The 25578-nt window shown below is 36.5% G+C and overlaps 1 protein-coding gene and 1 pseudogene across 1 annotated transcript in view; both read right to left on the minus strand.

The window, feature by feature from the left end:
- Positions 1–25578, minus strand: part of LOC149066853 (uncharacterized) — a 428124-nt gene that overhangs the window by 386048 nt on the left and 16498 nt on the right. The window lies entirely within an intron of this gene.
- LOC149066856 (5.8S ribosomal RNA) lies at positions 13508–13618 on the minus strand (annotated as a pseudogene; the record flags this gene model as incomplete).

The following is a 25578-nucleotide window of genomic DNA, read 5'->3' on the forward strand; positions in this document are numbered from 1 at the left end:
CTTCTGAACACAGCGATCCCTAATAACTGCATCTAAACGACAATGATAATAATAACGATAACAACCTTGAAATGAAACTTCATTATTACTTTATAGGTTTGTAATCGTAAAGAACGATAAAAATATATCAATAATAATAATAGATAATCCTTTCATCTAGTCTTCTAAGGAAAAAAAATAGCGCTTGGCTTTGATCATCCTTGTCAGTGGTGTATTATCATGGAGAGATCCAATGAAAGGATAACAGAAAGAGATAAGAAATCCTTGGAATCCTTTCCGCTGAATGCGGCAAAAGAGGGCCTATCGCTTGGTTGGACGCGAAAGCAAATCACATTGGGAGAAAAGGTGAATCTCCTTGGACGAGAAATCGTTGCCGAATGGCCGTTTTTTGCCCTAAAAAATTAAGAATAGGGTTTTGTTCGATCCAGGGAAAAAGAATGAATATTGACCATGTGGGGAATTAGGCTAATTTACTCTGTGCAAGAATAGTATTCATGGTGATTATGCTGGAAGAATTTGTTCGAGAGAGAGAGAGATTCCGTTATCTTAATCACTTCATATTTTTGCAACAAATGCAAGTGCATTCTTCAATTTCGTGCCTATGGCACACATATACAAGGATTGTACCGAGGGTTAGGGTTCTAGAGGATTGTTTGGGAAAATTGATGTTTAAAAGGACTTTGGAATACCCCTTGTGGGAGACTTGTTTGGGAAATGACCGATGTGAGAGAATATTGGTTCGGAAATGAGAGGATTTAGAGGAAATGAGAGGATTTTTCGGGCAATCACTGCTGTGAGAGGATTGTTCGGGAAATCGCTGCTGAGAGGATTGTTTAGGAAGTTGTCGTTTTTAAATGATTGTTGAGAAATCACTGTTTTAAGAAGATTGTTTGAGGAAATCACTATTTTAAGAAGATTGTTTGAGAAATCACTGTTTTAAGAAGATTGTTTGAGAAATCATTGTTTTTAGAGGATATTTTGGGGAATCGCTGATTTTAAAAAGTTTTTTTTCAATATCATTGCTGTAAGCATAAACGGATACAGGCTCCTCGAATGGAGTGGAACGAATCACTGAGAGTGTATATGGTGAACGGGGGGGGGGGTGCGAATGTACACCTCCACACACAGGGTCCAATTTATGTCAATAATACAATTTTTCTATTCAACGGATGATTTTCTACTTATAGCAATCGCTGATTTTAAAGGATTTTTGAGGACATCAATGCTGTGAGAGGATTGTTCGAGAAATCACTGTTTTTAGAGTAATTAATAATGTCGCTGTTATAAGAGATGATTTCTTTAAAGAAGTTATCGTTTTTAAAGGATTGTTTTTGAAAAATCACTGGTTTTCAAGAGGCTTGTTAGGGAAATCTTGTTTTAATTCATAGGCATTCGCTGATTTTAAAAAAAAAATTCAAATATCACTGCTATGAGAAAATTGTTCGAGAAATCACTGATATTAGAGATTTGTTTGAACAATCACTAATTTTGAACGATTATTTGGGAAGTCACTGCTATGAAATCATTGAGAAATAGCTAATATTGTGGATTTTATGAAAATTGGTCTTCTTACATGATTGTTTGGGAACTGGCTGTTGTGAAAGGATTGTTTGGGAACTGGCTGTTGTGAAAGGATTGTTTGGGAACTGGCTGTTGTGAAAGGATTGTTTGGGAACTGGCTGTTGTGAAAGGATTGTTTGGGAAACAGCTGATTTTAGAAGCTAGTTCGGGTTGTTACTGCTGTGAGAGCGTTGTTTGGGAAATCGCTGAATTCAAGGGAATATTATTTGGGAACTTGCTGTTTAAAAGATGGTTTCATGAATCGCTGTTTTTGAAAATTGTTTGGGATATCACTATTTTGAGAGGATTGTTTAGAAAGTAGCTGCTGTGAGTGGGTTGTTTGAAAATGTTTGCTGAGAAAGGATTGTTTGGTTATAATTCTGGTACCGGTCAGTAGTTTTTTGACAATTAACCTTTTCTTTCGGTGCTGATCAGCAGTTTCTTTGCGCGCGTATATATTTAACAATATTAGCAACATTTGGTGATTATTTTAAAGAAAATTGGCAATAAATGTTCGACAAAATACATCACGTAAAAGGGGAAAAAAGTCAACGCTTATACTTTAAGCACGCGGCAGTTGACATTGTTTTCACGACTAGAGGAAAAAATATTGTAGAAAAAAACACAAAAAAAAACACTAACGCTCGTTACTCAGCAATGTAAATGACCTCAAAAAATTCCCGATAACGGCTTTCAAAGCAAACGATAATGATAAAAATATCAGGCGCGTCCTTCATCTAAACTGATATCAACAACATGACAGAAGCTCCGCATTATATCCCGAATCACTTCAGAGGCAATTTTCGGCTTAGTCAGCCGCAGATTAAATCGACAACCCTACGTCGGATAGTCAAGTTACAGCGTGATAAACGTTTCACAGTGATAAAACGAAGCTATACGGAACCGTAGAGCCAAAATTATGATCAACCATGATTCATTATTTCCTTAAAATCTTAGTTTCGATGCTTGTATTAGGTTGGCACGGTTTTCAATATCAATTCGAAATCTCTGAGTGTATCTTCAGATTTATGCTTCAACTGCTCGTGTGTCTTTTTCACCATACTAAAAATCAACATTTTATGGTAACAAGAAGTTGAAAGCTTATGGAAATATGCATTGGCGTAAGCAAGGGAGGGGGGAGTTCGGGGTTCTAATTTCCCCCCCCCCCAAGCCGAGATTATGGTGTTTTTGTTGTTTTTTTTGCAGGAAAAACGTAAAACCCCACCCTTAAGAGTAAGAAAATTTTTGAAACCCCCCCCCCCCGAGAAAATCCTGCGTACGCCTATGGAGATGCGTATAGCCAGCAAGACAGACTGGACAAGAAATTAAAGTAGATGAAAAAACCAAATGAAATTGACCACCCCAATTATATTGTGTGTGTGCGTAGTCTCATTCTTAAAATTACAGTTCACGAACATTTGGCGATTCTAGTCAGAATTGCCAAAACATTCTACCCCGAAAAACTGTACAAAACTGTACGGGTCAACATTGAGTGTGTGACATGTCTTTGAAACATACAAGATCATTTTGAGTGCAATAGTGCCCTTTGTCACCAAAAATAAGGGGTGATAATGAAATACAGGGCGTTTGTAAATAAACTGACCCCCCACTCAGCTTAATTATACCGACGCTACTCCGACCTATGTAGTACCCGCTGTGGTGGACGTATTTCATTGAAACTTGGTTTTATGCATTGTTTGGACAATATGAAAAAGATAACTGTGATAAAAAAAGCACCATTCTTTAACCTGGTGGTCGAAAATTCAACTTTTTGTTTATTGAATCTTGCTTTTGCTTCATAGTCCATACATCCAATACACCCAGTTTCATCAAAATACCTCCATCAGAAAATGGACGATACGTTTCAGTTACTTTGTAGCCACCCTATACAGTGATCTGTCACTTATGAGTCGGTGCAAGGAAGCAAGAAAAAAAACGCATAAGTGAGAGAGCCGTTAAGTGAATAGCGTCAGTTACCTATATCTTTGATCAGCAGTACAGAAAACAGTATTATAACTAAGAGATAGGTATAAGTGAGAGATTACTGTGTATTGACCAGGCACTGAAAAATTCCACACTCAATTTCATAGGTAAAAAAAAGCACATATTGATGGCCGTTTTGTCACCAAAACCAGCTACGTCTGACAAGAACAGATTTTAGAAATGCCCAAAAAAATGCTTAAAATTATTAAAAAAATAGAAATTGACACCGAATGCTGCTTCGAAAAGAGGAAAAAAAATATAATTTAGAAATTTCGAGACAACGTAATTAATCAAAGTTTTCTAATACTTGTTTCATAACCTCTGGAGATTAGCGTATACTACAGTGTTCAACTTTTTCACAACTACGAACCTGCGCAAAAGTAGCTGAATAATTTCAAAGACTGATGAAAATGAGAGAAATAACAACTCTTGCGGACCTCCAAAAAATATATAGGACAAATTATCTGCTGACTGGTAAAAAAAATAAGTAAAAGGAAAAATAACAGATTCACAAAAAAAAAAAAAAAAAAAAAAAAAATAGGAGGAAGAATTTGCGGACCGGCAAAAAATAAATGGGAGAAATAATTTGAGAACCCGTAAAGATATAAATAAGTAGGAGAAATAAATTTGCAGATCTACAAAATAGCATTTGCATTTAAGGTATCCGACTACGTTGAAAATGTCATTTTGGATGAAAATATGGATTTTCATTTTTTTTTTTATTTTTCATAAAAGCCCTATATGTTGTAATTCCAAAACGGGCCTTGTTTTGTTTACATGATGCTTAGAATCAAAGTTACGTTCACTTTAGTGTTGCGTTTTTACATACAAGTAATACGCGAATAAAGACTTTAAACGTGTTTTACGAAGAATGCTATTTTTGACATTTTACTTGACTTTGTGACATGATTTATAAAAATTTGTGCATTGCATCCTTACGAAATTTTAATTTGATATTTTGCTATATATTGTTGAGGTTATGAACCAAAATCTAAGGTCTATCACATATATCTTTTGAATTACAGTGCTTTATAGACAAAATGTAGGATGAAATTTCGAAAAATTCAAACGTACTTAAACATATTTTGGTGTAACTTATGAGCATATCATGCAATATTTTAAATTTTGGTTCATAACTTGCAACATTAGTAGCTAAATGCACTGTGAAAATCACATTTCATTAATAAAATTTTTTACAATCGTGTTTCGAATATCACATGAATTTTGCCTAAAATTTGACATAAAAACGACTTTTTCATAGAAAGTATAATAGAATAGTTTACTCCAGAACCGTTTTAAAGAAAAGTGACAAGAAAGGTAGTCGGATACCTTAAGAAAGACTCTCATTTTGGAGGAGCGATAAAATTTATTCAATTTAGCTTTGCCACTTTAATTGTGTATATTTAAAAAACACTCCACTTTTTCAAATGGGTGTCCAAAAATTGAACTATTGTCAAAAAACCCCCTCAGAATACAGGAACTTTAATTATAATCACCCTTTATGATTTAAGCAAAATATTTCGTGTAACAGACGGGAACATCCCACGGACCAGCGCCTGAAGATCACTGGTACACTAGTATCAAAGCATCACTTTTAATTTTTCGTACTTCAAACTCAATTTCATCTCTCCGAATCAGTAGAATTCCGCTCATGAATAAATCATGAACCGAAAAAAAAATTACATGGATCAAACATGTAAGTGCTCTGAAAAACAATACGATTGCAGATTCGATATATGGGCCGCGCATTTTGTTCGCGCGGTTTCTCGTAATCCCCTCTCATTGAAATTGGCCCAAGCAGGAAAAGAAAAAAAAAACGAAAACAAATAGAAATTGTATTACTTGTCTCGAAAAAAATTACCGAACATGTACAATATTATGTACGTATGGTATATATATATTTCACGAAACCAAGTACCAAGGCTTTACGGTTGGTTAAGTTAATCTCGCTCCAGGGGATTTTTGCTGGAACTTTCGGACCTGCATTCGTAATTTCTAACATGTGTTTTTCTCCTTTCCCTAGTATATAATATCGGGGGAAAATACATTTATGTATGTATTTCCCCCAAATAATACAAAAAAAACACATCGAAAGAAACCGAAACTGATTGGAATTTCGTAAGAATTGTTCTAGTTTTTGGTCAATTGCCTTGTTTGTGTGTGTTTTTCCGTAACGCAAATAATTTGGCGTCGATTTTATATGAGAATCTTGAGAGTTGTTTGGACGGAACGCGTCCAGAATTTCGGACAGTGTCGTTGTCATTTTACGGTCATGGACCTTTTCCTTTGGAGAAGTGGTTCTCTTTTGTCACCTATGGCTACTTCGCCCAATTTATGGTTCATTCGCGGCTCCTCAGAAAAGTTTGAGATATTTTCGCTTATAAAACAATTTTCGAGTATCAATAAGCACGAAAATTAATGTATCCATCGACGCCGCTGACAGATTTGAGACGCTTTTAGGAGCCGCGACGCACATTTTGAGATACACTAACGTGGAGGATTGAACTCAATCAAGTTTTTTCCCAGGGTCCATTTCCAATAACCCATTCTAGTATAGGAGTACGGAGCTCTATTCGAGAATCGTTGATACATGAATATATGCATTATCTTATGTCACACATGCTCAAAACTCGTGGGCAGCGGGCCAAATGTGGCCCCTCGGAGGCTTCTGATCTGTCCCGCGACAAATAAACAAACCATTCAAGTGGCCCACGAAAGATTATCAAATCACGTAAGGGGCCGTGGCACTTTTCTTTATATTACTTCAGTGGATCGTGATCCACTTTTCCAGATCATTTAAGCTGCCAACGGCACCAATCCAGATCCCTTGAACCACCCCAAGCATATTCCCAAATGACTTGAAAGGACCATTTCACATTTCCAGTTCACTTAAGTGGCTCGTGATACATTTGCAGATTACTTGTGGCACATTTCCAGCTCATTCGAGTGACCCGCATCACACTTCCCGATCACTCGATTGACCCACGGCACGATTCCAGTTCACTTGAGTGGGTCAAAGCACACTTACAGATCACGTGAGTGGGCCAAAGCACACTTACAGATCACTTGAGTGGGTCAAAGCACACTTACAGATCACTTAAGCGGCTCATGCCACATTTCAAGATCATTTAAGCGACTCGAAACGCATTTCCAGATAACTTATATTATCCGCGACACATTTCTAAATGACTCAAGAAGCCCGCTGCACGCTTTCAGATCACCAGAGTGACTCGCGGCTAATTTCCATATCAAGTGACCCACGACATGTTCCCAAACCAATGAAGTGGCCCGCGCTCTCCAAAAGGTTTAGAATCCTTGCCCTATGTAATTCTATGTATGAAGGTAATCAATATTCAAATATTACCTACAAAAAAAGGTAAATATTCACAAATAAAAAAAACCTGCAAAATGTATTAAAAACTCCCACGAAAAATACTCAAAATCTAACTAAAGTATCCTAAACATTATCTTATAATGTTTTTCTTATCACCTCTAAGAATATTAAGGTTTCTGGAAAATATTCTTTATATAGGATAGACCAGGAATAGATTCCTGGTCTAAAAATGTTTTTTTTTAGAAAATTATGCTCTAAGAAATTTATAGAAAGATGTTATAAAAAAATGTTGAAACATCCTGCAATGTATTGCGAAGAAAACTCGGAGTGGAAAATTTTTAAATAACACAGAAAAAATAGTCACAAAAACTGGAAAATATTTGAAATGCAAATTGTCAAATTTGCTACAAACTCTGCTGTGAAAAAGAATACTGAAAAAACATTCTTGAAGAATCATCTTAAAGAATCCTGCAAAATATTCTTAAAGAATAATAAAAATAGTTCCAAAAGAGAATAGGAAAAAATGTTCTAAAACAATCCTACAAAATATTGTAAAAGAATCGAACAAATTATTCCAAAGAACCCTACAAAAATTTTTATCCCACAAAATATTCTATATATATATAAAAGCATCTTAAAAATTTTTTCCTCCCAAAGAATCTTATGAATCCTGTAAAATGTTCTAAAAGAACCCTACATAATGTTCTAAAGAAGGTCCTATGAATTCTTTAAAACGTTTTAAAATAATCCTTAAAATGTTTTAAAGTATTCCAGCAAAAAATATTTTAAAAGCATCTTACCAAAATTTTCTTTCCTACAAAATATTCCAAAATTATCCTATGAATTCTTCAAAATGTTCTAAAAGAATCCTAAAATATTCTAAAAGAATTCTAAAATATTCTAAAAGAATTCTAAAATATTCTAAAAGAATCCTAAAATATTCTAACAGATTCCTAAAATATTCTAAAATATCCTAAAATATTATAAAAAATCTTAAAATATTCTAAAAGAATCCTAAAATATTATAAAAGAATCCTACAAAATGTTCTGAAAATATCTTATGAATTCTATAAAATACTCTAAAGAACCCTTAAAATGTTCTAAAAGGGTCCTACAAAAAGTTCTGTAAGTCCTACAAAAAAGTTCTAAAAGGGTCCTACATAAAGTTCTGTAAAAGAGTCCAACAAAATGTTCTATAATAATTCTACAAAATAGTCTAAAATAATCCCTCAAAATGTTCCACTTAAAAAATCAGAATATTTCAAATATCTTGGAGAAATAAAATAATTTCTAAAAATCCTGCAAAACTCATATTCAATTCCAATCTTCACGGTAACCTTTCAATAGAACGCGAACAGGAATAAGAATCAACGTTCCTCTTCATTCAAACAAATGCGATTACATTAACAAACCTCATTCGATATTAACAATCCATATACCTTATTATAGGATTATTATAAACCGATCGCTATCTAACTTCATCAAATAATAGTCCCCATTCACTACGATATGATAATGCTTAGTTCTCGACCAGACATACATGTAACAACATTGTGTCTGGAATCCCTAACGGCATCCAGGAAGGTCAACGGGAACCATTTCGAGAACATTTCCTGTATCATTATTATATTATTGTCATTAATATTCCGAGAAAGTAAACGGGATCGATAAAAACCGAACGCACACACAAACGAACTTTCACCGCAACTTAAAACAATTTTATCAGTTCCCGAAGATCTTTATTGACGGGTTACGGGGCGAAACTGGCGCAAAACGTGAAGCGTTTGACACCTGATGAAGCCTGAATACATAAATAACAAACAACAAATAGCTTTTTATGATACGTGAAAGCATAGGTCAACAATAAAAAAACAACCCGGGCTATGAATGAAAATTACGTAATAAAAGCTAGAACCTTGGCACGATTTTCGTTTCCTTAGCCGGACGGATTTAGAATCCTATTACTGGCAACAAAGAATACAATAAGAAACGGTTTTAGCATTAGTTATAGTCAAAAAATTGATTGATATCACATATTGCTCATGGAAACGTGGTTCAAAAACAAGTCGCGTCACGTAGCCATTGTGCGGAATGCAAGGAGTTTTGCGCCGAGTTATTATTATGGTTTTGAATAAAATGGACCAGGACTGATTGGACGTTATTGTCGTCGATCATTGGTAATCGGTAAAACGTAACGACCAATCAGGAATCGTTTCACAAGCTTTAAATTGAATGATCCTCGACCTATCGGGGTGAGGATGAATTGTTTCAGATTAATTATTCGTCGGTAATATCTGAGATAAGATATGCAGTGGAAATAATATTCGTATCATTGAAATCCTGAACGTGATTGGAAAATTAATACCTACAAAATAATATGTATTCATCTATGTTGTGGTGCAAATAAATCTATATATATCGTTTTTGGAATAGAAAATATTTTTTGTTTTTACAATAATGCATTTAATTACAGAAATAAGATCAATTCACACCAAAATATAGAAAATTATGAAGAAAAAATTTAATACTAAAAACTCACTCTCTCTACGGGAACTAAAAGAACAGAAATATTCGAAGTTAATATTTAATTTATATTCAGAGAAATATACTCTCAAGGTCCCGGTGGAATGTTTGGGAAAAATATTTTCAGAAAAAGTCCAGGGGAAATATTCAACAGTAATGAAGATATAAAAAAATAATTTAGAAAAAAATTTCTAGAAATATTTTCGGGAAAAATTCTGAAAACTATTCTTACAGAAAAAAATCCTAGAGAAATACGATTATATATACAGAAAGATTCCAGAAAAGTATTCTGGGGAAAAGTCTTAAAAATGCGTTTTGATGGAGAAAATCTTTAAAGTATTTTCTGAAAATGTCCTGATGCATTATATATATACTAAAAAATTAAGGTATAAGAAAGTAATTTCGAAAAAAATTCATGCATCACAAAAGTATCAAAAAAGAACGGTGTGTGTGTGTGTATTTCGCGTCTTTTACATTTTTTTCCAAAAAAAAGCATCGTTAAAAAAATATAAACGGGAAAACGCTTTAAACGGGAAATTCCGACGAGTATTAGTAAAAGTTGGGTGCATGAAAATGAATCGTACTAAGCAGGAAAACGTTCCAAGTGACAACGTTATACGCGGGAGATCAATTGAATTAAAAATTTCAAGTATTCTGAGAAAATACTAGAAATATTTTGTGAAAAATCGCCCAGAAATACATTCTGAAAAATATTCTGAAAAAAAAATCTAGAAAACTATTCTGAAAAAATCCTGTTGAAACATTAAAAAAGAGTAGAAGAAAAAGTATTTTTTTTAAATTATCGGCATTATTATTTTTTTGATAAGTTACAAAAGAAAAAATATTCTGGCAAAATCCGATAAAATAAAGTCACGGTGAAGTATTTAAAAAAACTGAAAATTTTTTTTTTTTGCAGATTCGTGCTTCTGGAATGCGGGGACGATATTTTGAAAAAATCTGAGAAAAATATTTTGAATACAGGAAAAATATTTTGATAAAAATACGGGAAAAGTAATTTGAAAAAATACGGGAAAAGTAATTTGAAAAAATACGGGAAAAGTAATTTGAAAAAATACGGGAAAAGTAATTTGAAAAAATACGGGAAAAGTAATTTGAAAAAATACGGGAAAAGTAATTTGAAAAAATACGGGAAAAGTAATTTGAAAAAATACGGGAAAAGTAATTTGAAAAAATACGGGAAAAGTAATTTGAAAAAATACGAGAAAAATAATTTGAAAAAATAATTTGAAAAATAATTTGAAAAAATACGGGAAAAGTAATTTGAAAAAATACAGGAAAAGTAATTTGAAAAAATACGAGAAAAATGTTCTGAAAATATCTGAGAAAGTTTTTTTGAAAGTATCCGAGAAAAAGTTTTTTTGAAAAATTATCCTGGAAACATATTTTCAAAAAACTGTTCTGAAAACAAAATAGTCTAAAATTATCAGATGAAATACTTAAAAATGAAATTAAAAAAATTACACAAGAAAACAATTTGAAAAACTACTTGAAAACGAAAATACTGAAACCGAACATCACAAAAATTCTTTAAAGAAAGCTAACATTAAAATATTTCCAAAACCGCAATGAAAAACGTAAACATTCAACAAAAAGGAGCCCTCAGAACACAATTCCCAACAATCCTTAATAAACAAAATCCAAACCCTACCAAAATAAAATCGTACTAAAAACCTAAAAATATACCGTCATAATGCCACAATGAAATATTTATCATAAAATTGAGAAAACAATAATATCGTGTGTGTTTCCACTAAACCTCGCAATTTATTTATTGTTCGAAACTGAAAATCTCGGAGGGTTATGGAAGAAAAGGAGGAAGAGTAAAAAATATCGTAATTTCGTATGGTTTTTCTCACGTTATACTTATTTTTATTGTTGGGGGAAAAAGATAACCACGTGAGTTATCTTCAGAGGAAGATAATAAGTAGGCCTTGACTAAAACTCATTCAATTATCAAATTGCCTTTAAACACACAAACCACAGGCTTTTTTGGAGGAAAAACGTATAAATAACTGTGGTTCCGGAAATAATGGCCAAAATACAAAACCATTGCAGTTATGGAAGGATCAGACGTTATAATCGGTATAGGTTCCTCGTTGTCGGGGTAGCAAAACTATAGGAGGGGTCTTGTGCCGTATCCGGCCGGCATGGCAGAGTACATTTTTGTTTTCAGAAACGGATTGGGTATACACTTGCAGTTATCACGGACCAGAAACTGGCGTTGGTGTAGGTCCCTTGAAGGTTTAGAGGGACCAGAAGGTGAAATCGGTATAGGAACCTTGCAGAAATAATAACTTAAATAAATGTTAAAGGGTCAGAAGCTATAATTAGTATAGGTCCCTTGCAACTATAGAAGGATCAGAAGTTGAAATGGGTATAGGTTCCTTGCAGAAATAAAAAAAATATCAGAAGCTAAAAATTGGTATAGGCTCCTTGCAATTGTATAAAGATCAGAAGCTGAAATTGGCATATGTTCCTTGCAAAAATAGACCAGAAGCTGAAATGAGTATAGGTTCCCTTGCAATCATAGAAGGATCAGAAGCTAAAATTCGTATAGGCTCCATGCAATCATAGAAGGATCAGAAGCTGAAATTGGAATAGGTCCCTTGCAGGAGTAAAAGGATCAGAAACTGACAATGGAATAGGTTCCTTGCAGAAATAAAAGATCAGAAGCTGAAATTGGTATTAATCCTTGCAGGAGTAATAGGATGAGAAGCTGAAATTGGTATAGCCCCCCTACGGAAATAAGATGAAAAGCTGACCTTCCGCGTCGAACGAATATCGTTCCTTTACGATTATAGAAGAATTAGAAGCTGACGTTTTTTGATATAGGTAGGGTCCCTTGCGATAATAAAATGATGAGAAGCTGGCACATTGGTATAGGCCTCTTATAATTATAGAAGGATCAGATGTTGATATTGCAGTTAGTCCCTTGTAATTGTAGAAGGATTAGAAAGCCAAGACTGGTGTAGTCAGTTGTTTTCAAACGTTGGTCAGAGGACCTTAAGAGATCTTTAAAGGATTCACGTTATGTTTCACAACGGAGCAGAAAATAAAGTTAAAATTTGTTGAGCGACTAGTGTGTAGCCTAGACATTCCTTGGCTCCCCAGTGTTTGATCAACCCGGTTGAATGCTAATTGAAAGACACTTATGCACAGACTAATTGTCATCAAGATTTGTGCAAGTTCCATGACGAATGGGATGAAAAATAACCTCTAATTCAACTCAGTCAAAAAAGAAATTGGAAACGTCAAACCAAGTTCAGTTGAGGTAGTTTTTCGATAAAAATGATCAAAATGACTATAATTTTCTGTGAATGATAATAAGAACCTGTTGGCCTTATATCTAATTACACCCGATTCAAAATAGCTTTTCTTTCGTCTCTCTTATCGAGACTTTAGCGCACCAACCATCAAGTTTACGAAATTCCAATATTCATATGCTTTTGCCTCTACTTTCACCAGAGAAGGTAGTGCAGTCGGCCTCCACTCAATCGCATGTTAACGATTCCAGCAAACAATATCCGATTAAGCTGGGTATCCGATTATGCGGGGAATAATTCAATTGCCATTTTACAACGTAAGTACAGTTTTGCAAACTGATGAAGGATCAATATTTATAAAGCTTCTCGAATAAATCGGACATCATAAATGAAATATAAATTATATTTAATCACTATGATCACGATACCAAGATTTTTACTTTGCATTAGGAAAGTGAGTGCCGTCTATTGGCTCAACATAGAACAAAAATAAAATAACTAAATGTACGTGAAGACAATTTGAGTACTTGGAAGCCAACACCTACCTTGGTAACAAATTTTTGCATTGATTTCAAATGTTTCATTCCACGACACAGTGGTGCGCAAACCGTGGGTCGCGCCAATGAAGTCTGGGAGGTCGCGAGAGATTCTCCAAACTAAAAACTTCCAAATAAGAAATTCATTTTTATTTAAAAATATGTAAAAGGTAAAGAATGCCTTTATTCAGCTGAGCTATATAATTACCATGTATCATACATACATCTTGAACTCTCTCAACGCGTAGGTTCGGGACTCGGATACCGTGTGCAAGCATCATCCGAACCTCAGACAGGCGAGGCCCAGGGCAGCAACCCGAGGTCGCTATGCACGTTCGAAAAGTCAATGCTCAATGTGTCCTGCAATTCACACCAAGTCTCGCAAATGGCTGTGTTCAGGGTCCGAGGGAACCGACCTGGCTTTCGCTATCGGCGTCAGCTCAAACTTACTATGTATCATACAATGCAATTTTATCAAGTTCTGTACTTGTACAATAATCAATATATAGAAACACGAATATGCAATGTCCTCTTGCAAAAATAGAAATGACGTTTGAATTGTTTACTCCACCCATGTTACTGTATGGAAGTTATTTTCCTAAAATGTTTTGTAACGTGTGTTTCAATGGGGATACACATTCACGTTTCAGGCACAAATAAACTAACCAAACAATTTATAAAAAAAAAGAGGAAAAATTGCACATTCACGCTTCTGGCATGCGGCGGACGATATTAAGTTAGTACTTTTACAGGATAACTCATCTGAGAGAGAATCAACCGATTTCAAAATTGTATATTTCTTAAAACTTAAATACACAGAATAGAATAAGTAATATGTGAATATGAGGGGGAAAATGTGTCTACGTTTCATGAACAATTTTTGTTAATGGTCGATTTCGAGTGTAGAATCACTTTGAAATCGGATGATTCTTTCTTAATCACCCTGTGTACGAAAATCAAGGACCATACACCTCGCTACAATTCCATTTTACATAAGAGACACTAAGCACATCAAAATACAAAGTAAATATTTATGATATTGAAAAAATTGAATATCTTTGGAAGTCACTATCGCCTAATCAAAATCAAACAAGCGTTCCGAAAAGGGCTTTCGGGATAACGCATGTATTTATAAAAAAACCGGGACATATGGTCAGCGTATGTAGGGGGTTGCCGATAATTTTGTTGGTCAAAAGTGAAGGAGGGGGGGGGGGTCGTGATTTAATAATCTGGCGCATCACTGCCATAAAACGGGTATAAATAGTGTTTGATATGTATTAGCAGTTGAAGTATGAACCGTAATATCCGATTAAGCGGGGGGGGGGGGAATCGTGGAAATTGACAGATTAAGCGGGGAACTATAAAATCGTCTCCATGGGAGAAATTGGTGCCGGAGGATTTTATACATTTAAGCTGGGTATCCGTTATTCGACTAAACGGGACCGGCTGTATCTCTAGGGACGAAAACAATCTTATTTTTTTTTGGAGGAAAATTATTTTTCCAGGAAAAATAATTTTGTAATTTCTTTAAAATTTGGTCAATACACAAAAAATTCGGTGGAGAACGATGAAAGCGCAAAGGCAGACATAAAACAAAGAGAAATCCGGCTTGATTTTATTTTTATTTTTTAAAGTAAATACTGCATCTACTCGGATCAATCGACGAATAATGGATTTCACTCGAATCCGAGACTAATTTTTCGGAACGATGCACGTTCACATACTTCTTCAGCCTGTCTCCGCGTATACCAACCAGTCAGCTACAACAAGCCATTCCAGAATGACAAAAAGGTGCGCGTACGTACCTTCACAAACGTACGCTCTTATAAATGGGCAAAGACGCGCGTTTCGAAGATCCGTCCATGCGCGTCAAGCCAACAACATTCTTTCGTAAGGAGAAATATATAAGAAAATAAGAAAACGGATACACACACATACGTACAACGCTGGAATATTAATGAGACGTCGGAGGAAAAACAAACACACACCGACGGGAACATATTTACAGATGTAATAGCGTACGGATACGGCGTATATCAACGCTTTATTGTCTTTCAAAGACATTTCAGGGGATTTTTTTTTTATTTGCTTTTCTTTGCATTATCTTTTTCAACCAATACGCAAATGTCATGTTGTGAAAACATTCGGGATCCAATTAGCGAATTATTACTTTGTCTCTGGAGTTTAATTGCCCGTCATGAATCCTATCCGAAGGATTTTCCTCGTTGGTGAGGACTTGAGCGTTTGTTTGAAGTAAGAGTGGACAAGGAGAATGTTAACTCGTAATAACCGAGGCCAAAAGTTTTAACGGTCGCATCAATTAAACACTCTTGGAGAAAATTTCAGCCAATTTCGGTGTTATATCGGGCCGTGCAATTTCTAGGTCACGTGATCATTTTCCTCCATCTCTCTCTCTCTCTTCCATTGATCCTTCAAAGAACTCGAGCGTTTCTTCCTTTGCCAATATACGGCCATTCTTTTTTTTCTTTTCCTTAAGGAAACGGCATCAAAAGACATCACCCGATAATGTCTAAGATACTCTATGTAAGAATATAAATTGTGGTTTTTTTAGTCTTTTTCCTAGATCGGGTTGGATGACTTTCGGCCGTTGCGGTCGTCATTCAAGCCATTTGAGACGGCTAACGTACCGAAAAGTTGTCCCTCAACCAACCATTTGACAGGGACTTCCGACCACACACACACACAGAAGAGGAAACGAGTCATTCGAAGGGACATACGAGCATCTTATAAGGAATCTCTCTCATGATTGATCACTCTGATATATTAGCCCAGATTCTCTTTTTCCGTTCTGTAATTTATGAACACCGATATAAATCGTCGGGAAATTTTATATATATTTGCGATATCCACTCAGCTGTTCATAACAGAATTTTTGTAGTTCCCGTCTTCTCGAAGTATTCTGTACGACACACATTTTTTATCTGCGGTCATCAAGAATTTAAGCACCGAGCTCATTCTTTTTCCTAAATTCCTGACCTAATACCACATATTTTGACAGAACCCCTTCTAGGGCAGAAAAGTATTCAATTTTCAAAGATTCCTTTACATTTCGATAGCTAAAAGAAACCACAATGGAAAGACTGGACTCGAGGGTGGATGGACACAACATAAATACGTGACTCGCGCAAAAACTCGATTTTTCTTGATGCAGGGTGAGGTACTGAATCGTCATGATGGAGGAGACCGGGAACTTTTGTCCCTGTCTCTGGATACTTTTTAAGAATAATGGGAAAAAACTACAGTAGACCCGCTGATGCAGCACATATCAAACCAGGTTGTGCCGGATTAATGGAAGTCAATTGAATCAGACCATTTAGATAATATAAACTTCTGCGCAAAGTCATGCAGTGACAGGTTTTCCTCTTCTACGAGAGGATCGACACTACTCGAAGAAAACCCGCCTTAAAAAAACGTCGGATTACTGGACGCATCAGATCAATTTATGGCCGGATTATCGGTAGTCTATTGTAATTGAAAGCAAAATTATCACATTATAACCATGCGCCCCCCCCCCCCCCCCACAAGGTTGGGCTGACAGGGCTCCAGTCCTTGGGCCAGAGATGATTCTCATCATTTTTTGTTTTCTCACGCTATAAATTGGTCATAAAGGGCTCCCGTGAAAGTCTATTCGGAGGGCCAGCAAAAGATCCCAGCCTGGGGGGGGGGGGGGCTGCTCCAGGATGTGGGGCCCATGATCACAACATTGACACTCTTTCCTTTCACCAATAAAATAAACACTATCTTTCAAAATAAAGCAACTAGAATGATTCAACAGGTTACAGGCTAAGATTTATACAATCACTTGCGGTTGTAGAAAAATAAGAAGCTAAGATTTATACAGGTCTCTTGCATTTATAGAACTGAAGCTGAGTATAGGTTCCTCGCAGTAATAGAAGAACCAGCAGTTGACATTGGAAGAGAACCGTAGCAATTATGTTTCAATTCACGTGGACATATATATATATCCCAGAAGAATCAGAAGCTGAGACTGGTAAGAGACTGATTCTTTGCAATTGTAATCGGATCGAACGCTGAAATTTGTGTAGGTTCCTTGTAGTTGTAGAAGAATCATAAGCTCCGATTGGTATGGGTTCCTTACAACTGGGGAAGAATCAGCAGCCGACATCGGAACAGCATCGTAGCTCAAATGGGTAAAGGTCCTCGTAGTTGTAGAAAAAGCAGAAGCTTAGACTGGTACAGGTCCCGTGCAATTGTAAAGTGATCGAATGCCGAGATTTGTATAGGTGCTTTGTAGTTATGGAAGAATAAGAAACATAAATTGATTAGTATACGTTCTTGCAATTGTAGGAGAATCAATAGTTAAAATTTATGCAGATCCATTACTGTTGTACCAGAGCAAGAAACTAAGATCGGGGTATTCCCCCCCCCCCCCAACACACATGTAGAAAAATCAGAAGCTTAAATCGGTATGTGGCCCCCCTTGCCGTTGTAGAAGAATCAGAAGCTTAGATCGGTATGTGCCCCCTTGTCGTCGTAGAAAAATCAGAAACTTAAATCGGTATGTGGCCCCCCTTGCCGTTGTAGAAGAATCAGAAGCTTAGATCGGTATGTGCCCCCTTGCCGTTGTAGAAGAATCAAGCTTAGATTGGTATGCGGCCCCTTACCGTTGTAGAAGAATCAGAAGCTTAGATCGGTATGTGCCCCCTTGCCGTTGTAGAAGAATCAAGCTTAGATCGGTATGCGGCCCCTTACCGTTGTAGAAGAATCAGAAGCGAGATTAGTATAAATCCATAGCAGTTGAAGAAGAATCAGAATTAACATCGGTGTAGGTTTCTTGCCGCTGAGAAGTGAAATCGGCATTGGTATGCCACCGTTGTAGAGGAATCGGTAGCTAAGATCCGTATGTCTTATAATGTCTTATGCCGTTATACCGATCTAAGCTTCTTATTCTTTTTTTATAAGTTCCTTGCCGTTGTGGAAGAATCAGAAGCTTAGATCGATATAGGTCCCTTGCCATCACAGTGTCAGAAACAAGATCGGTTTAGTTCTTTTGCCGGTGTTGAGGAATCAGAAGCTAAGATCGGTAATGTTTCTTTCGGTCCACTCTAGAAGAATCGGAAGCTTACATCGCTATGAGCCCGATCCTTCTTTTATTGCAGCTTTATCGTTATATGATCCTTCTTTATTGAGATTTATTTATATGCCGGTCTTAGCTTCCGATCTTTCCTATGCATCCTACCCATAGGAAAAACCTTTCTCGTCGAGCTAAGAAATTTCCACTATGCTAACTCGACTTTTATAAAATTGATTTCCAGCAGTTTTATAGTAGAATTATTCACACACATACATAAAAAAAAAACAAAAAAAAAACTAGTATATGCAGAATATAAGGGACGAACAAACACGTCCATGAACGCTCAACATACGTATAATATATATACTCGCAGCGGCAGCCCATCGAAATTACGCTCAAAGCTCATAAATAACATGAGAAGAAAATGGTAAAAAAAAAACCGAATATTTTTCAAGTCTAACATGTTACGCAAGAACCGAAAAATGTTTTCTCTCTCTCTACGCACTTTCTTTAAAAGAGAAGAAACGCTGCATATAATTGCTGACGCCCTTAAGAATTCTCAGACATTATTAACATGGAAGCAGCACCCATCGCCATACCTGCAGGTGCAGTAATTAACGTACAAGTCTCGCGCTCGCGCGCGTACATGTTAAATTTGTAATAAGGTCATGTCCGTTGATGTGATAGTAGGTGGCACAACATAGGGTTATACGAATTTCGAGTGGAAAGAAAAAGGAACCATGCCAAAAAAAAAATACATTTCACAGGTAAAGGATGAGTCGTACGTACTCGGTTCCGAAGGTAGCAAGGTCTCCTCTAGGACGCTTCTCAAGGTCCTTGTAACTTTATTTACGTTTCTCGTGTGTTTGTTTTCCATTTCCGTGAGAAAATTTACTTTCTGGACTTAAGTCTCTTGCGAAATTTGTTTACTGAGTGTTTGATTTCCGGAATAATCGCCACTTGGACGAAAGTAATTCTAAGGTGAAACTCGTAGAGGCGATAGACAATGACCATTACATCATATTTGGCTATTCGCCGTGGGTGTAATCGTTCTTGTTTGCTCCCACCGATAGGATCTATTTTTTTTTTTTGCATTTTATTTTTCTCGTTTATTACTGAACAAACAGCCGAATTTATTTGGCTATTAGGTCTCTAAAAGCATTGGAAATCTCTAGCAGTTGGCCTCGGATACTTGAGCTCAAAATTGTATTTAAACACGGCCAATACACATGTTAATCATGGCTTTTAATCATCGAAAAAACAATGTATGAGACATGGCTGTAGTCTGAAAATATTGTTGGGGTTTTCCAAACTAACAGAGGTATCAGCGTTACTGAAAACATTGGTTGGCACAACTCGTTTGCCAACAAACTTCGAGAAAAGAGTGTTATGGAAAACATTTGTTGGTACAACACACTTTCCAATGAACACTGAGGTAACACTGTTATTGCAGACATTGGTTGGGACAACACGCTTTCCGACAAAGATTGAAATAACAGTGTCACTGAAATCATTGATTGGGACAACGCACTTCTGACAAGCAATAAATATGTTTTTGAAAACATTTTTTGAGACAACAATGTCAGCGGTAAGCATTGTATGGTAACATGACTATCACCTGAAAATATTGTTTGAGTTAATACTTTTACCATTATGAAGGCAAATTTAAAAGTATACACTGATAGCCGATAACACTGAAAGATTACATTTACTGAAAAACAAACAATGAAGACAACAATGTAACCGTGAGAAAATTTACGCTCTGGACCTGCATCTCTTGTTCAGTGAGTGTTTGATTTCTGGAATAATCGCTACTTGGACGAAAGTAATGCCAAAGTGGAACTTGTAGAGGCGGTAGACAATGGTCATTATAGTTACATCATATTAGGCTATTAGCCATGGATGTTTTTTTGTTTATTTCTATCGATAGCAATTTTTTGCATTTTTTTTCTCGTTTATTGCTGGACAAACGGCTGATTCTATTTGGCTATCAGGTTTCCAAAAAAGCGTTGAACTGTTCTTTTTCAATTCTTATTGTTCGTTCCCGGGGAAAATAGTATAGAATTCACTTGGCTATTAAGTTTCTAAAAGCGTGTGAAATCTCTTGTACTCGGACTCAAGTACTCGAGATCGAAACCAGATCTGAATAGGGCCATTAAACTGGATTTTGATCATCGTAAAACATTTTATGAGACGGCTGTTCTTTAAAATATTAACTGGAACAAAACACTTTCCAATAAAACACTGAGATAACAGTGTTGCTGCAAGAAATGGTTGGGGCATCACGCTTTCCAGCTGAACATTGAGATAGAATTGTTACTGAAAGCATTTATTAGAACAATATTAGGCGCTTCTGGTGTTGTTCAATCAGTGACTCGAGAAAAAAATCTCTACCATGTGGGACGTATTTTTGATGCCCCGGACCCACATTTCTTTCGGTCGACAAAGTTTTTCCGCCCTTTAAACTCGGATTTGGTGCCTTTCTTAGCCTGGCGTCTAGTGCATCTGCATGGTTCGTACAGCCCAAGAGCCGCCCCTAGACAACATACTTTCCAACAAACATTGCGATAACAGTGTTAGTACTACTACTTAACCATACATGCACCTCGCACACACCAAAGCAGTAGCATTTTACTGCAATTATTGGTGGGGGACAACACGCTTTCCAAAAAAAATTGAGATTACAGCATTACTAAAAGCATTGCTGGGAGGACAACACGCTTACCAACAAACAATTCAAGTTTGGGTTCCATTCAACAGTCTCGTAAGCACTAAGGGTTCCCATCAACATAGGTTCAGCACTTCATCGGAAGCTGTAGAAATCTTGATTGATGTTGCAAGGAGAGTGCCTCTTGTGTCGGAGAAAGATTCAAGTTTTCATGTTTACGAGGCCACTCAACGGAACCCGGGGTCCCATTAACATAGGTTCCGCACTGCACAGGTTTCCATTGTATCAAAAGCTTTAGAAAATTTTAATTGATGTTGTAACGAGAGAGAGAGAGTGTGTTTATATCGGAGAAAGCTTAAAGTATGGGTTCTGTTGAACAGTTTAATAAACACAAGAAAACCCTCTATTGCATAAAAAAAAGGATTTTTACCCGACGCTTGTTAAATACTGATATTAGGGAAACGATTTTAGGCCGAAAATACAAGAAAAAAGCCAATAGTTTCCGGCGCAGTTGGATGCAATAGACAACGCTTTGGCCCAAAAAGCAATTGCCCGTGACCTGACCCCAAGGCGGACTCCATTGTCTTTCCTATTTACCGTTGTTCTTTCGGCAAATATACCAATAATATGTTTTTCCTTACCCTCTTTATATACATCGCGAGGGGAAAAAAATCGTTGTCTTTTTGAGAAGAAACATCCGATTCTTTTCCACAAAACTGGAAAGAGAAATAATAGAGAAATACATGGCCGATAAATTCGAAATTTCCGCCATTGTTTTTTGGGTGAAAAATCCTTTTTTCTTTACTCAGAATGCTTTCGATTTAGGAAACTAAATGTCTTTTTATAAATGGTGGAACCTACGCTTATAACTCTTGGTAGATCCCGTGGGAAAGGCAATTGAACATTTCACGGGAAAAACAAGTGTGGTATCGAAATGGCAGGGCCGTCTTAAGAGTATAATGGACCCCGGGCCAAGGTGGTTTTTCGGAAGCCCTAACTGGTAAATCCTAGAAAATTTCAACCGGATCTCCTTTTTGTGAGGGCCCCTATTCTCTTGAGGTGCCCGGGTGGGCCCATGCGTTAAGACGGCACTGCGAAATGGTTTGGTGAATTGCGAAATCCACACTGTCGTATCACCTTTGAACAGAGCTGGACAAAGCTATCTCCCGAGGCATAAAAAATTTTGACCGGGCCTGTATTTTTTTCCGGCCACATGCCCAGCGTGAAGCATAAAGAAAATTTTACATTTCCGTTTTTTTGTTAAGTGATGCAAGTGTTGATACACAAATTTCATTTCCTACACCTGAAATTTCACAGAAACGCTTTCTTTGGCAGCCATGATGCCACATGTGAAGTCAACGTATTTTGATCTACTTTTTATACGGTCCTGATATTAAGCGAGTCAGTACAATCATGGCCTCTTAAAACGGAATCGCTTACTGCATGTGAAGAACGTAAAATAGAGGGATTTATGTCACGAAAATAATATATTGCTGATTTGAGCTTGCGAAGCCCTTCCGCTATGTTAGTTGTTGTGAACTGGTCTTCTACTTCTTCATCTTGATGATCTTCATCTGGTACCGCTTCAGTTTCAGGACCAGCTACCAGTGTCAAAAGAACTTTGAATAACATGTATTTTCATTCTCAAGGTACCTCCTGACTGGAAGTCAGGAGGTACTAACGACGTTTAAACTAATCCAGGAAAAGTATTTTCATAGTCCATTGTTCGTCCAAAATACTAAGAGCTTCGGCTTATCCTTCCCTTCAATGCTCACGGATTCGCAGATTTGAAAATGATGGTGGGCTTCAACATATAAGCATTTGCGCAAAACAGCATAGTAAGTCTATCTCTTACTTGCCTTAAAAACCATGAGCTCGCTTTTTTTTTTCCCCTTGCTTAACTTCTTTGCGGCATTTTCTTCCAAAATAGTGTAGTTTCATTAGTGTTAACGATGTGCATAACCTTCCTCTTCAATAATTTTCTAAGAAGTCGTTGGAAATTTTCTAGCTGCCTCCTGGTCGGCAGAAGCTTTATCGCCAGTGATTTTTACATTTCGTGATCCGAATCGTTTCCTAAACCTGTGAAACAACCTTTACTTTGCATAAAATTCTGATGAAATAGACGTCTCACCAGCCTTTTCCTTATGGAAGAGCAAAAATTTTCGCTATTTCTGTTATAATATTACAATCAATTGGAATACCTTTTCTGAGTGGCAGTCTTGTACCCACAAAGAACTGCATTTTCTGTACGAGCAACACGTGGATCCCGTTGCACCCGTGGCAGTCAAAAGGATTGAATGTCTAAAAGGGGTATTGGTTTGACGTCAATTCGGCTGGAACCTCTCGGGTGGTCATTGAGAAGCCCTTTTCCTAATCCTGCAGAGCACTTGCGCTGCATTTTGACTCATGAAAGGTATAGCAATTGTACAAAAACAAACATTACCTTATTGCAGTCACCAAACAAGCTTGGAAGATGGTTACATCACTAGTTATTTATGGCTCATCTCTATGAATGACATCCCGAATGATAAAAGATTATAAAGGAAAAAGCTCTATTTTTACATATAGTTTTCAATTGCCCTTAACCTTTTTCCAGGTGACCTTTACTATAATTTAAACAACTTTTTTGTTCTACAAGCAGTGCAGCACTGATCAAAATTATTTTCACTGGAAAATGTTTAGTTCCACTTGTAATTATCGCTCTAAATGCGCATATATTTACATCAAGTTATCGACACCCGACGATTTTTCGGTTGTCAAATTTTTTTCCCACCGCTTTCTTACTACGGGCTAGATAAATATGGTCCTGTTATAATAAAATGTGTTATACTGTCGAATCCCGTTATAACGAATGCCAAGAGACCGGAGGAATCACTTCGTTAAAACGAAATTTCTTTATAAAGGAATCCCAGGTTACCTAGCATTGTTCCTACGTAAACTTATTGGGGGGATAAGAAAAGTGTTCGTTAAAACGAGATTTTCGCTATAACGGTATTCGACTGTATATAAAGTGTCCGAAAGGAATAAAAATTCTGCGAGTATCTAATTGTGAAAAATATTTATGCCGCATTTCTTTTCTGCACAAAAATATCGGTAAAAATATCTATCACAAAAAATATGGGTCCTGCTCTGCCACTTATCAATTAATAACTAAACTATGTGTTATAATTTTTTTAATTAAAGTTAGTTAGTTGATTTCAAATCGATAATGCAGCATGAAAACGAACAAAATATGTTATGATGCTGTGTATTATTTGTTTTTATGATGCATATTGGTATGAATTTTATGCGTTAAAATACCGGTTAGTATTGTTACGAAAATTATGTAGATAGTCATTAGTTGCATCATCTTTCGCCTGTAGATAACCATTGATGCCTTTCTCTGTAGATCTCGTCAAATTGACAGCAAACTTGGCAATTCTGGCGACAGCTCCGATGATTTGGCGATGTCATAGCGCCAAAACAAGCGTAAAAAATCCCGCGAGAATCGTGGAGATCGTTCGGGAAGGTTTCTTTTGCCTATATAGTGGTGCCGACAGAATGGAACTATGAGTTTTTTTAGTTTCCTTGTATGTTAGAGAAGTAGGTATCTGTGTGTCTCGTTAAAATCTCTGCTTGTAAATAGCTGTTCCGTGAAATAAATCCGTATTGTCCTTCGAATTGCTTCGTGCTTTGCCATCTGGAGTGCTTGTGAGAGACATTATCCGGAACAATATATTTTTGTTCGCCGCTAAATTACTTTTTATAAAAATCATAAACTAGTAACTATTATTTCGCACATAAAATTTACACCGGTATGCAAAATAAAAGTTAAAAAAATTTCGTTTTATACCACATATCGTGCATTTTCATCCTGCACATTGGTTTAAATTCAATGAAAATTTTATTTAAAGAATTATAACAGCTAGTTTTGTTCTTATTCAATAGGTGACAACAGCCGTCCTAGATTAATGAGGTTTCTCGTATTTATAATAACAAAGTATAAATATGAAATACACTGCTCAAAACAATTAGGGGAGCAAGCAAAAAAGTGAAGAAAACCGTGCGAGACAGCCACGTATTGGCATACAATGGATAGTACACGCGTATCAATGCGCAATACAGAAAAAAGACGTAAAAAAATTGGGAATTAAGCTTTAATTCTTTGAAAATATGGAAAAAAGATGATTTAGGGCAACAATTTGGTTACATGTAAACGATAAAAAAAAGTACTGTTTAGACATGATGCATGAGTTTTAATAGGGCGTGTGGTCTCCTCGAACAGCTAAGACTGCTGCACACCTGTTTGCCATGGATGCGATGAGGTTATCGATCAGACTTTGGGGAATACTGTTCCAGTCCTCAAGAAGTCCAATCTGCAAGTCTCGGACAGTAACAGGCGGCCTTGGTCGCGCAGCAATGCGTGATTCAGGTCAGGAGAGCACGCTGGCCATTCCATACGCTGTATTGTTTCAGCTTCAAACATGTTCTCCACCAGACGAGCTCTATGCAGTCGGGCATTATCATCCTGGAAAACAAAGGAATCTCCGATGGCTCCAGCGTAAGGGATGACATGAGGTCGCAGTATCTCGTCTGCATACCTTCGGGCCGTCAAAGTGCCATTCCGAATGATATGCAGGTCCGTACGTCCGCCT

The sequence above is a fragment of the Pholcus phalangioides genome, unplaced genomic scaffold (genome assembly GCF_987345545.1).
Source record: "Pholcus phalangioides strain wild (caught in Gottingen) unplaced genomic scaffold, Ppha-v1.0 ptg000032l_1, whole genome shotgun sequence".
Taxonomy (NCBI): domain Eukaryota; kingdom Metazoa; phylum Arthropoda; class Arachnida; order Araneae; family Pholcidae; genus Pholcus; species Pholcus phalangioides.